The following is a 14,944-nucleotide window of genomic DNA, read 5'->3' as shown; positions in this document are numbered from 1 at the left end:
ACCAACCATCCAGATTGGAGCAGGTCTGGAGGATCTGAAAGAGATTTGCTTAAAGTGATGAACTTGATAAACTACCTCATGCACTTATGCATATTTGATGTTGTAGTGGTTTCGATTGTGTCCCTCAAAGATGTGTCCAAGTCCTATTGTCCATGTCCGTGAATGTGAACCTATCTGGAAATAACGTCTTTGCAGATGTAATCACGTTAGGCTCTTCAAATAAGATCATCTTGGATTTGGAGTGGACCCTAAATACAAGGTCTGGTGTTCTTGTAAGACAAAGAAGAGAAAGATTTGAGACACGGAGGCAGATGGAAGAAGGTCATATGAAGATGGATGCAGAAAGCAGAGTCATGTTGCCATGAACTGAGGAACACCAAGAGTCACCAGCAGCTGAAAGAAGTAAAACTGATTCTCTTCTCCCCCAGGGCCTTCAGAGGGAGAGTGGCCCAGCCAATATCTTGATTTCAGACTTCTGGCCTCAAGAAATCTGATATAGTAAATGTCTGATTTTTTTTTTATGACAATAGATTTGTAGCAGTTGTAGCAACTCTAGGAAATTGATGCAGAGATATACAGAAACTAAGCAGTCAAAATCATGATAACTGTTATATCTAGGGATATCATGAATTTTTACCAAAAAAAGAAAATGATATTATGAAGTACTTTATGACTTAGATGTAAGCAAAATTTAGACTGTTATAATAACATAAATACTGGGGGATCCCTGGGTGGCGCAGCGGTTTAGCGCCTGCCTTTGGCCCAGGGCGCGATCCTGGAGACCCGGGATCGAATCCCACATCGGGCTCCCGGTGCATGGAGCCTGCTTCTCCCTCTGCCTGTGTCTCTGCTTCTCTCTCTCTCACTGTGTGCCTATCATAAATAAATTAAAAAAAAAAAATAACATAAATACTGACTACTGGTCTATAGTCTCACCAATATTGCAATCTAGCGATACTTAGGTTGTGGGGAAAAGGGAACTGTAGTTGAATAAAATGAGATGGATTGAAGGAAAACAAAATGTTGTAGTCCAAACTTTCAATACTTGGATGTGGGTGGTAACACTTGCATTTGAGTGCCTCAAAGTCAAAAGAATAGATTGAAGAAAGGTATTTATTAATATATTGATTAGTATATTTCATTGTCTACGATTCTTCGATTCACTACAGTATAACAAATGAATCAAGAAATAATTCAACTTCAAAATATTTTAAAGATAAAAACAGAACACTTTTACATAATGTTTTTCAAACTTAAAAAATGTATATATTGTCCTCTTAAGGGTCTTCTGTAGACATTTCCCCCTATTTTTGCCACGACATTTTAGTGCCAAAGATGTTATTGTATATCTGTGTATGCACACTTGTTTTTTATACCTAAAAATCATAACTTTTTCACATCACCACAAGGACCAATACTGGTCTGTTTAAGAATGATATTGCCTTCATTAAAACTGTAGTCTTTTTAGTACATTAGTCTTTTTAGTAGGTTTCCCTATACTTATCTAAAATTTATTTTCATTGATGATATTTTCAATTAGGAAATTAACAAATATACTCATCTCAGAGAAATACTTGTATGCTGACTCACTCACTGGATTGGAGACATGAATTACAAATAAAATTCTAGACAAATCCTTCATTCACTTTAGACACCTTTTTTATTATAAATTTATTTTTTTCTAAAATAATTAAAAATAAATGTGATTTTTAAATTCTTTTTATTTCAAAAATACAGATAAAATTTCCATAATAAAGAAATAAAAACATTATCAATTTTGTTTGAGTGATCTGTCACAAAAGTTGTTAAATTTGCAGCTTACCCTCCTAATAAACCATCCTCTTTTATGTAAATGAGCTACAAAAGAACAGGCATTTCACATATCATATTTGAAGATTTTTTCCAATGCTAAAATTTTATCCTATCTTTATTAGTTGTTGAATTTAAATTGGACTTTTATCAACTTATTTTTCATTCTCCGTATTAGTGCAGCAGAATCTAGACAGCTAAATATATCACAGTATTAGTGAAGACCTATATAGCACTGTCATAAATGAATTGTAGCTGTCACAATGGAGCTGTAAATTCAACAGAACTCATACTAGGGCTCCGTGCTGTTAGACAGATAGTTGGGGTTCATACCTTGTAATTTATAGATCATTATCATATAACATTATCTTTGAAATGTCTTTATAATATATGTACATTCACATTAAATGCAGAGAAAATAGGCAGTGTTCAATGAAGAAAGAGCTTTCATACTGATGTTTAAAAAGAAAGGAAAAAGTGTAAGAAAAAGCTTCTTTATTAACAGAAAATTGAAGAAGAGAACTTTATATCTTTACATATAAGATTTGGAAAACATCCCAGATTCAATTCAACGAACATTGAACTCTGTCAAAGCTGGATGGTTTGTCTTCTTTAAGTGGTCTTCATTAACTATGGGTTTTATTCCTTGTCTTTCTAATGACTCACCGAAAAAGGTTATAGAAAGTTATTAGAGAGGTTATGTAAGAGGCTTTCTAGATTATCCATTTTAAACAGGAAAAAGAAATAATAAAAGCAGAATTCAGTCATGTCATTAGCTAAAAAGTCCAACAAAAAATTAAATGAGATTGTGTGATGCTTTTCTAATATTAAGTATGCACAAAAGGTATATAGTCACCTTTTTAATAATTAGACTTCTATGCCTCCCTTGTTATATATGTGATAAAAATAGCCAGTAATTTCCACCTCACTGGAAAAAAAGACTATGTTTTTTTTTTTACTAACTTCTTTGCCAAGTCTTAGGCATATCTGTGTGTGCATGCATGCATGTGTGTGTGTAGATTGTATGCAAAAAAGATAAATAATTTAGTTTTTGAAATAGAATGCCACTGATTTTCTTCTGTTTTTGTTGTTGTTGTTGTTGTTGTTGTTGTTTAGAAACTCTAATCCATATGGCAACTAACACTATGCGAATTTCCTGTTATGCTCCAAAGTAAACATGTATATATGCCCTATATGCTTTTCACTTGTTTAAAAATGAAAAAAAAAAAGTAGATTGTGATGGCCTCAGTTTCTTCCTATAGCAGACAGTGTATATAAGTGAGGTGCTAAGACTCTTTGCTAAAATTGTCAAGTTGTAAGCATCACTGTTTGGTTCGCTAAAATATTTAGGCGATGAAAAGTGGGCAAGATATCTATACTTGTATCTGTAGGACTATATGCTAACCACCTTATGCTACTATATATATTTTTATAGGGACTGCAATAAGTTTTTTTTTTCATACACAAACAAGTAAGTTTAAATGGTGAGAAGAAAAGAGGAAGAATAAGGAGGTTGGCCAATATAAAATAGAGGAACATATGCTAAGAAAAATACAGTCTGAAGGAAGTTGTTTGTATCTGTCTTATAATCACCAACTATGAGTAGAAACCATTACCACTGACCACTAAAACAATTTAAATTATTAAAAAAATAAGAACTAGTAGTGTGTAATAGTGAAAGAAGGAAATGAACAATGTATCTCATCTACTAGACCTTCTAAATTTTGCTTCTAATATTTGCTCTTTTTATTCAGTGAAGATCCACTGCAAAAGTACTTAGTCTAGGGGAACTATTGTCACTATTTTGTAGGTAAGCATGTAATATTATTATAGTTATGCTATTCCTAAACATGTCTCAATAATAATTACGTTTTCCATTCATTGTGTTGGTGTGTGCATGTGTGTGTGTTAGAGAGAGATGGAGAGAAGTGGGTGCCTCAAGGGAAAGAGGGAGAAGTGGGTTTGTTGGCTATGTTCTACAAATAGCATTTCACAAAATTATCTCATTTATTCTCATGGAATCTACAATTTCTAAGTTTCAGCTAAACATATGAGTTTCAGATGGGTTAAGGCAAGTTCTTCAAAGATACTGGGCTTATACCAGTCAAGCCAGCTAAGTTACTCTGGCCTTTCTGCTCTATGTATTACACTTCACTGACACTGAGTTTGTTAAACTATGAAATGTGGCAATAAGTTCTTTCCCTGGAACACAGGATTTAAGTTGAAGTAGTTTTTAAAAAAATCTATTTCTTTTTAAATATTTTTTTTATTTATTCATGAGAGACACACAGAGAGAGGCAGAGACACAGGCAGAGGGAGAAGCAGGCTCCCTGCAGGGGCTAGATCCCAGGACCCTGGGATTACAACCTGAGCCAAAGGAAGACACAACCACCCAGGTGCTCCGCAAATAGATCTTTTCTATAAATAGACACTTTCTGCTAGAATACATGCTTTCTACTAAAATAAATAGTTTTATGAAAAATATGATAATAATAATTTTATTATTTAGGAAAGGAACTTAAAAATCTCAAAAAATACCAATTACTAAAGTTATTAGAATGTAGTAATGTGGGCAGCCCGGGGGGCTCAGTGGTTTAGCGCTGCCTTCAGCTCAGGGTGTGATTCTGGAGACCCGGGATCGAGTCCCACGTCGGGCTCCCTGCATGGAGCCTGCTTCTCCCTCTGCCTGTGTCTCTGCCTCTCTCTGTGTGTCTTGTGAATAAATAAATTTAAAAAAAATCTTTAAAAAAAAAAAGAATGTAGTAAGGAGAATCTTCTCCCTGTAGCTGCTAGAGATGCTATTGTGCTCAAAGCTGATCACAACTACATCATCTGTTGTTCACAAATAATTTCCCCCACATCATTGTCTGACCAAGGACCCGGTTTCTTTGTCTTTTCTTGTCCTGCTCTTGATTTGTATCTGAGTTAATTTTCCCCCAATTCTTCAATAAGTTCTGGAAGCTGAATTTCATTCTCATATGCACAAAGGTAAATTGCAGTAATATGCTACATGTCAGTTTCTTCAGATGAATTCTAATAGGTTTCTGAAAAAGTTCATAAAAATCTCTTTTGATATTACACTGATATTCTTTTCATTATGCATTGTCACTAAATGATGATAAGATAATTCTTGGTCTCAACTAAAGACCTGACTTTTCCTAAAAAAAGAACCCATGAAACTAATTGCCAATCAAAAATTAGGTTATTAAGACTATACATGGAAATAAAAGACTATATGGAATAGGAGTCATAACTTTTTAATGCAGTATGGACTGAGTTTTATGTCTGTTTAATATTATTCCCTAAAACAGGCAATGACAGTTAACATATTAGAGGTGATTACTAGAATTATATGTAAAATATAGCTAATTTAAAATATAATTTGATTGGAATATATTTCTAATAATCTAATATATACATATAAACAATTTATACTACTTATATTTCTTTCTGTATTGATTATTTAAATGTTGTTAAGGTATATGTGTGTATATATATATTAAATAAATATATTTAAATACATATATATAAATTATATTACCCTAAAGATATCATAATATGATTTTCTTTATAATATTATTTTTCTTTTTCATTTTATAATATGATTATTAATTTCTATATTTCTAAGAATGTCATTTACCATTTAAAACTATGCCATTTAAGAAGTCATTAAAACAGATATATTTAACTCACGACTAATATATGTACATAGAAAATCATATTGAGACATCCAAAGCAGACTGTATTTTGGAGGGATTGTCTTTTCTCTTTTTATTTAATGCCTAGAAAACAGACAACCTTTATTTAATTATTCAAAACTGTTTGTTAAATTGACTTGTTTTGATACACAATACTAGATTAATTTCAAGTAAATCACATAGTAATTCAACATATACATGCATTGTGCAGTGATCACTAGGATAAATCTAGATTGAAATGGCTTCTCATAACTGTAACTCAGAACTATATATATGAGACTATTTGTGAAAGTCTTGGAGATGGCAAGTTTTCTGGAAGAGAAGAGATGAAAAAAATCACCAATCTGAATGTTGCATCAAAATGTCCAGCTGGCCGTTGAGTAAATATTGCCAGTATCCAGGGAAGAGTTGTCCCACTTGCCCACATTGCACTGGCCTGATGAAAGTCCAAGATCTTACATACACGAGTTTCATTATTGCTCTTATTTTTTTGTCCTACCATGCTCTGTAGAGTGATGGCTACCTCTTTTCAAGCAATCTAATGGAGCCTCAGAATGAAGAGTCTCCTCACCATCCTGAGCAGGGAGGTCTCTGACTGACAGACCATGATGACCACTGAGTCCTCCAAAGCAGAAAATCACACTAAGGATCATATCTTGCCAATTCTCCAAAACAGATGTATAAGAAGCCCCAATCCTGTGGCTGCTGAGGCATTCTGTGCTTTCTGATTTAGGCAAGTCAAGAAAGATTAGAACTACTTGAAGCAAACTCTGAGGAAGAAAAACCTGTGGAGGCAAGTCCTCTTGAGCTTGTAAAAAAATCAAATTATAAGAGCTCTTGGGCAGATATAAAAAGAAAGTGTTTGGAATTAACAGATAAAAATAAAAGCAATTATAAAAATCATTTTTACATTAAAATTAGAGGGAAGTGAAAATAAGAATGAGCACATTGAAAATACAATTAAAGATGTTAAAATTTTGTTGCAGGAATTGTGTGATGGCGTAGAACAATACAAATTGAAATCACAATGGAAAAGAAAGGGTATATAATGCCCCAATACACTAAGGATAGCTATAAGCAAATGTACAGCAGATTTCTAGAACTTCTCCACCTTGAATAGTTGACACTCTATACCTGTTGAGCAGCAACTCCTGTTTCTCTTGCCCCTAACACCTGGCAACAACCATTCTACTCTCTGTTTTTATGAGTTTGACTATATTAGATTCCTCAGAGAAGGGGAACCATGGAGTATCTGTCTTTCTACAACTGGCTTATTTCACTTAGCACTGTATCCTCCAGGTTCAACCATGTTACTGTCTGAAAATAAACTGGATAATTTGCTAGGATAAATCACTATGTTGTACACCTGAAACTAATACAACACTATGTGTTAACTATACTGGAATGAAAATAGAGTAAAAAAATTAAAATGCTACAATAATTTGCGACTAAAACCAAAACAAAGAACAAAGTAAAAATTCTCAAATCCCAGGGTTGGTTTCATGGGTGTGGCTCAGAAAACAACAGCAGCAATAACAACAATGAATAAGTGGGCATATCAATGAAAAGGGACTGAATAACTATAGGATGGTGTGAATACAATATATCTGTCCCTGCAGGTAAAGAATATGCAATTCTCTATCAACCATTTTATTTTACATTGAAATGAAATGACATGAAACATTGTCTCAGGCATTCTGTTGGGGCAAAAATGGATTCATTCTACATATCAATATACATCTGTTCAGGGACACAGAAAGAGGGAAAGAGATAGGAAACTGCACATAATGGAGTCATTGAGGTACTACTTAGTGTGGCTATTGTCTCAAGTTTAGCCTCATTGGTCTGATGTTTGGCCAGAAAACCAGGGCTTTTCAATCCCCAAATTGATTACAGGCTTTACTCCTGAATTCAAACTGTTTAAATCATTTAGAAAAATATCTCAAACTTAAATTATGGTGGAGGTAACTGAATAATAGCTTTTAAATATGTTTAATTTTATGTTGTATTTATAATTACAAATATTTATTTCTCACTCCAAATAAGAAATAGACAGTGATGATTAGGAAAGTATATTGTATTTCATTGCTTCATAAACAAAAATATAAATTAAAATATTTTATTTAAACAAAACCATTTATTTTTTTTAAAGATTGTATTTATTTGTCTGAGAGAAAGAGAGATGAAGAGAGAGCAGAAGAGCAGAGGGAGAGGGAGGGGCAGACTCTCTGCTGAGCATGGAGCCTAACTGGGGGCTTGATCATGACTTGAGCCAAAACCAGCTTTAGTTGACTGTGCCACTGAGGCATCCCAAAACTATTTTTTTTTTTAATTTAATCGGTCTACTTTCCTCCTACTTGAATGCAAGCTGCATGAGGGCAGGGGCTTTCAGGCATTGTCCACAGTATAGAGAATGGTCCCAGTACACATTAGGCCCTCAGTGCATACGTACAGCTAATGAATATGTAAAGAGTGAATGATTGAATCAAATACTTGTAACCCATTGAAATGATTGCATAGTTTTGGAAAGAAAGGAGAGCAAGAGAGTAGAGGATCAAGGGAGAGAGAGAAAAAGGGAAGAAAGGAAGAAAGGAAGGGTGGACGGACGGAAAGACGGAAGGAAAAATGGAAATATCATTGTGGAATGCACTTTCTCTTATCTGGCGAGGTGCTGCATTACACAGAATTCATAAGCACCAAGCTGAATTTCTTTTCCCAGTTGGAACAAAAAAGATTCTTATGTCAATTTCAAATTGAAAATCTCTTTCAATTCTTCAAACAGTTGGTAACCTGAATGTTTGTAATTTGAATAAAAAGTAGGATGATTTCCAAGGAGGAATTGAGATTTTTAAAATTCAGGTCTCTCAAATGGGAATAGGAGAGCAGTTCTCTGTTTGTGAAAAGCATTGCCTGCTGTTTTCATTAAACAGTAACTGTGCTGTTTTTGAACCTTTGCCCCATAAAAATAGAAAGGAAAAAAAAAAAAGAAGATCAAAGGAATTCAAGTCAAACAGTTGGAGTTTCTGGTATAGCTGTCATATTTTACCAAAATGTCAAGTACTTAAATGCAGATGGTTTATGTTCACTGCTATTTTAGGAGCGACATTCCTTGGATTGAAGCTGGTATTGATGAAAGCGATGCGCATTACCACCTCTTCTGAAGCTGGAAGAACTCACCCGTAGGAGAGGTATAAAAGCAATGAAAGCACCTGCTCTGAGCCGGAGAGGATGCTGTCTGGGATTCCATAAGCTGTTTGCTTCCTTAGCTGTGCATCCAAACTGCTTGATAAAGAGCATATAAGAAAACAGATCATGTTAGACCTCAATGAACAGCAAAAACAAGCAACTTGACAAACATTTACATTTCAGGGGTGTTTATTAATATATTTGCAGTGAATGGTGTAAAAAATTCTACCTGAAAACTTACTATTTGTTTTTTTTTTCAGTTAGTTCAATTGTTCTCCTTAACTTCTATAAATTATGAAATGATAATAAGGTAGTGTGTAAGAGCTGATGACAAAATATTAAGTGAGATCCTAATTTTCAAACACGGTTTTGTATTTATCAATAAAGTATTAACAAAATCCAACCTTGCATTTTATGGTATTTCAATTATGGCAACAAACTCTCCAATCTAGAGATATGGATAAAATACGTGGAATCAAATACTTTGCTAAAAGTAAAGAGATTGTTTTCTGGTTGATGTTGAAAGGCAGAGTAGATAAGAGGAGAGATGTGGAGCCCAATCATCTAGTTTCCATCCCAGGGTTCTGGTGGGTTAAAGGACATACGTGGTTATAATAGCAACTTGCAGATGGTAATACAGGGTCTGTCTTTGTTATTCAATGATCTTCTCCAAAACATGTGTAGAGATCCCACATCAATACTCTCAGTGCTTTCATGATCATTGGCGGACATGCGCAGAGGGGTAAAAAAATTGAATCACCTGACATGCATATTTTCATCTCAGGTCCAGTAAGGTAACACTGTCTCCTCATATCAGATCTCATGCTATAAACACGTATCCTCTTTGCGATCTATCTGGCATCACATTCTTTTGCATCTTTGTGTCTTTGTGGGTAATTTCACTGTTGAAAATGACCCCAAGTAAAGCATCGAAGGGCTGGCTGCTGTTCCTAACACAAGATGAGTGTGATGCGCCTTACAGAGAAAACATGTTCTTCATTTGTCAGACTAGTTTTGATAAGGCATGTGTTATAGTTCTGTAGGTCATGAGTTCAATGTTGATGAATCAACAGTATGTATTAAATAAGATATCTTAAAAAAAAGAAAAGTAAATAAGATATCTTTAAAGAGAAACATATAAAACAAGATCATGTAGTGAATGTTTGCCTAAAAAGTTCTGACTAGAGGTCACAGAAACTCAACCTTGTATTTTCCCAGAAGCAATGATTCAGTATTCACTGATTTATGGTTTGCATTGACATTTTAGAACATAGCTACTGTAAATAACAAGAATCCTCTCTCTATATAAAGCACGTAATATACCATGACATATATAATAACAATATCAAATACATCATAAACTGTATATAAGTGTTTGGCATTTGTAATCCTTCATTTTATGTGTCAACTTGACTGAGCCATGAGGAGGCTGGACATTTAGCCAAACATTATTGGGGGTATGGCTGTGAAGAAGTTTCTAGATGAGATTAACATTTGCATTGGAAGATTGAATGAAGCAGACTTCCCTTCCTATTGTGAGTGGGTCTCATCTAATCAATTGAAGACCTACACAGTACAAAAAGCCTGAGTGAGAGGAACTCCTCTTGCCTGACTGCTCTGAGCTGCTTCCTTGGTCTTTTTTTTGGCCTTCAGATTCCAATTGAAATATTGATTCTTCTTGGATCTTAGATCTAATGGTTTTTGGACTGAAACATACCATCAGCTCTCCTGCATCTCAGGCCTTCACATTCAGACTGGAACTAGGGGCTCTTCTGGTTTGGACCTTTAAGCTCCAATTTGCAAACTGCAGATCTCAGGACTTATCAACCTTCATAATTGTATGAGTCCATTTCTTATACTAAAACTCTACATCTATGTTATCTATGTATCTATCTCTCTATCTATCTATCCACGCTATTGATTATATTTCTCTGGAAGACCCTAACACACTATTGTGTGTGTGTGTGTGTGTGTGCGTGTGTGTGTCTGTGTATAAATATATTTGCTCTATATGGGACACATGTGAGTGTTTTGCTATTTTTATGATCTGTCCTCCCTCCCATAAAATCACAGTGAAATGACAGCAACATAGTACAGAAGGCAATACAAACACAACGATAATAATGGGATGGAAGTAAACCAGAGATTATGAAGAATTTATGGATGACTTTATACAAATTGAATTTTATTGATAGGCAAATTAAAAGACACAAGTCCTAGTCTATTGTACTAACAAAGCAATGGTGTCGCTTTCCTCTCAGGAGAGACCTATAAATATCCTCGTCTTTATGCCAAGTAGCTATATAAAAGTTAAAAAACTGATTTTTACCTAAATGAAAGGGATGGCTGATGGACAGAGGGGGCTTTCAGACCCCACATCTGAAAGAAAAGAAAATTTTAACAGGTTTATTTATAATTGCTCTAAATTGAACTGCTGCAACTTGTTCTCTGAGAAGTACCCACGTTTATATTAAAAATCCACATACAAATGAAAATGGAAAAACTGTCAATACCTGTCCCCCATTTTTCCACTTGCAATCATGCACATCAGTACCTTTTAACCCCATGGGAAGACTATCTAAGACTCGGAACTCCCAATGACAAGAAGAAGAGAAAAATTGTTGAAGGAATAAAATGTTTTCCATCAGAGTAAATTCTTAAGCACATTCCCTACGTGGATGTCTTTTGACTAATTGTTGTTACATGCTTGGCATGGATAGAACACAGGTTGGCGTCTTCCAAAAGGCCCACCTGATAGGCTTCACTTGTCTCCTGGAAACACCACTCTGGAAGGGCAGGTCTGTTTTGAACTTCTGGGCGATTTCTCTCACCAGACACTAGAAAGGACTCCTGATAATGTCTAATTTCAGGGTACCACAGTTCCAAGCCTGTCAGCATGAGCTTTCTTCACCCCTCTCATGGAGGGCGCACTCTTGCAAGTGGCTTCTGCAGCCAGTTGTTTGCTCCATGCTCCACCCCTCAGTGGATTTGTGGGCAGGCGGCTGTGTAGGAGCTATGGTGTAGAGGCCTCCTTACTTATCCCCTTCTCCTTCAGCTGGAGCTCAGGGAGCTAGAGGCGACCTTGGAGTTAGCAAAACACTGTGGCGGAGCAAGGGCTGCAAACACGCTATTCCTCTCTCCTAATTACCTACTATACAATGACCACTATTCTGAGGTGTTTGGTATGGATCCATTTGTTTTGTGTGTTTTTTAATAAACACGAGTAGCAATTTATATATAAATATTTTAAATTTAAACATTTTACATTTTCAAATGTACTATTATATATTTTACCTCCCCCTTGTGGCCCCAAACCCAACACTTCAGAGCTGGCTGACTTTGATTTAGAAACAGCTTTTGGCTATAGATATTCATGTTTAAGGAACACTTCAAATCACACAAATGGCCCTTTCTCCCAGTTTTTTTTTTAAGATTTTATTTATTTATTCATGACAGACACAGAAAGAGAGAGAGAGGCAGAGACACAGTCAGAGGGAGAAGCAGGCTCCATGCAGGGAGCTTGACTTGGGACTTGATCCCGGGTCTCCAGGATCATACCCAACGCTGAAGGTGGCGCCAAACCACTAGGCCACTGGGGCTGCCCTGTCTCCCAGTTTTTCATGGAAGATGGAATAGATGACTTTTTGACCTCTTTGATTTTCCTTTCTTTTCTAAAAAGGAGTGAATATGGCAATAACAAAGCATGGCACATTCTCACCAAATGCAAAGTTCACCTTAAAGGTCTTCCCTTTTACGAGTCCTCTCTCACCCAAAATGTGTGTGCAGCAAAGAGACTTGAACGCATCTGTCTAGCGATGACATATATACAAATACATGTCTCCAACAAAATATAAAATTACATGACTAAAATAAAGCCAAATATTTCAGCCACAAGCAAAGGGGAATGATTGCCTCCACATAAAATATAAAATTACCCGACTAAAATAAAGCTGTGTGTCTCAGCCACAAGCAAAGGGGAATGACTACATGAGTCAGTAAATAAAACAACTTACTTTAGCGGCAAGAGGCTGTGAGGTGTGGGGGTGAAAATGGCATCTGAGAGAGTTCATCCCTCAGCACCAGTGATGTGGAGGATGAGAAGGGGCAGGGTAAGGAGAGAGCCATGGCCATGGATAATCTGCACTGGGGCACCTTGGGGTCTATTTTGTGGGTTTGTTAGAAGCAGATGGACATTATTTTGGCCTTTTCCTGGTCTGGTTGTTGCCAGCAGGTGAACAGATGTGAGTCACCAGTCACTGCTTAGTCATGGCCAACACAGATCTTCAGCAGAATCTTCTAGGGATCTCCTGGTCAATCCTTTGTTCCTGCTCCTCTCGTGGCCTTGTTGAGCCTTTCAGCAAAAAAAGGCTGGGGTATTCCTGAAACATTTCACCCCCACCAGAATTGCCTGCCCCTGGTCCCCAGATATCTCCTGGCAGATGTTCCTCTCACTATCTCCTCCTGCCTTCTCTGATTCTCGTTGAAAACTGCCACCAGGTGGTCCTGGCTCTGAAAGCACAGAACTGTGTTGAATCTGGACTTATATGTTCCCAGGCAGTTCTCCCCAGCTATATATAGCTCCTCCTCATGTCTCTGGACAAGTGGCAAGTCCACTTGAGTGCTTTTATCCCAGTTCTCCTGAGACAGAGTGATGAGAAGCCTCTGGAGGTATCCTGACTTGTCATCTTGAATAAGCTTCCTCCAGGGTCTCTTAGAATTCTGTTTTGTGGGCTCTGTTCAATTCCTGGATGTGCGCATTGCTGTGGGATTTAAAATAGGCAGGCTTCCTCAGTCCAGGCTTTCTTGATGGCATCTCTCCTCTCACAAACAGAGAGGATGAGGTCTTCATCAGAGCCAAAGATGTCATCTCAAAATTTCTTCACAATTCGGAATTCAGATCTTTGATCAAATCCTGGAACCATCTTGAAGCACTGGAGGATCTGCTGCCACCAGGTGGAGCATCTCTCTGGGTGACTTATGAAGGCCTGCTCCTCAGCTCTGAAGCCTTTCCTAGTCTTCCAGAGGACCTGGCCATTTCTCAGGGGTCCAAAGGCAGGAACATATGTTATGGTGCCTTGATTTTCAGACTGTGCTGGAGACATAGTTGGGGTGACCATCTTGGATCCCAGGTGTCCAGTATAGCTTGGTACCAGCTGTTGCTGCTGCTCAGGAGGTGGCATTGGTAGCTACCCAGGGTAGGACCATGGGGGCTGCTCCCCAAAGAATAACATATGCTGTCTGGACACTGGGGACCCCGCATATAGGTTTCCCCCAAGTAGCAGGTACATTCCATGTGGAGGAATAGGCTGCTGGACAGCAGGCTGCCCAAAACCCCCAGGGAAGCCAGAGGATCTCAGCAAACAAGCTTGGCACATTGGCTCCTCTGAATGTTCCAGACATGTTGGTGGTCCTCGTTAAACTTCCCTGTGTAGCATTATCCAGCCCAATAGGGGTCACTTCTGTGTATGTGTTGGGGGACAGGGGGAGTATCATCTGCTCAGGCACCACCACCTGGAGCAGTTGAGGGGTAACCACCTGCCAGCAGATCCTACCCTGCATAATTCACATTAGATCTGGCCTCTGGCTATGGGTGCACAGGGCGGTGAGAGGTGGGTTGGGACTCAGGCGGGGCGGGGGGGGGGGAGGGGGGGCTCTCTCTGCAGACATCCCAGGCACACCACCCTGGGTCTGCCTAGAGCTGGGTCCAACTGGGGTGCTCAGATGGGGATGAGGCATTTGACATTTTTCCCCTTAGTCCCATGAGAAACATAATATTTACTTGCAAATCATTATTTAAATTTGATTAGGTCCTTTGCTTTCCAAATGTTTAATGGGTAAAAGATCTCTGCTAAAAGAGGAGTGTATACTTCCGTGACTAATCCCATTTTTAGTCTCACTCTTCTTAGCAAAGTTTACATTTGATTTTTCTGGAAAGTGAGATGTGTGATAGGTGGAATCCTGAGAGCTTGTGTTGGTGGTGCCTTTTATATTAATGTAGTATGTATGCTAGGTTTTCCATATGTTTGTTTTTGAGAAAAGATTATAAAGAAGGCAATGGGCTTATGGGCTATGGATGATGTCACATGTGTTACATACATTAACAAACAATTGGCCCAAGTAGGGTAGAGTTAAGGGCCTCAGTGCTAGATAAAGAGCAGCTATGAATAAGATGAAACTGTTCATTAGTTGAAACGTCTCACTGTATTATTATATATAACTTCTACTGCACATATGTCAAGTTGGCATTTAAA

At 37.2% G+C, this 14,944-nt stretch overlaps 1 pseudogene; it reads right to left on the bottom strand.

The window, feature by feature from the left end:
- Positions 1 to 13,004: 13,004 nt before the first annotated feature.
- On the bottom strand, positions 13,005 to 14,252 carry LOC121486594 (annotated as a pseudogene).
- Between the last annotated feature and the right edge of the window lie 692 nt (positions 14,253 to 14,944).

Source organism: Vulpes lagopus, chromosome 3 (genome assembly GCF_018345385.1).
Source record: "Vulpes lagopus strain Blue_001 chromosome 3, ASM1834538v1, whole genome shotgun sequence".
Taxonomy (NCBI): Eukaryota; Metazoa; Chordata; class Mammalia; order Carnivora; family Canidae; genus Vulpes; species Vulpes lagopus.
This window is presented reverse-complemented; position numbering and strand designations above follow the sequence as displayed.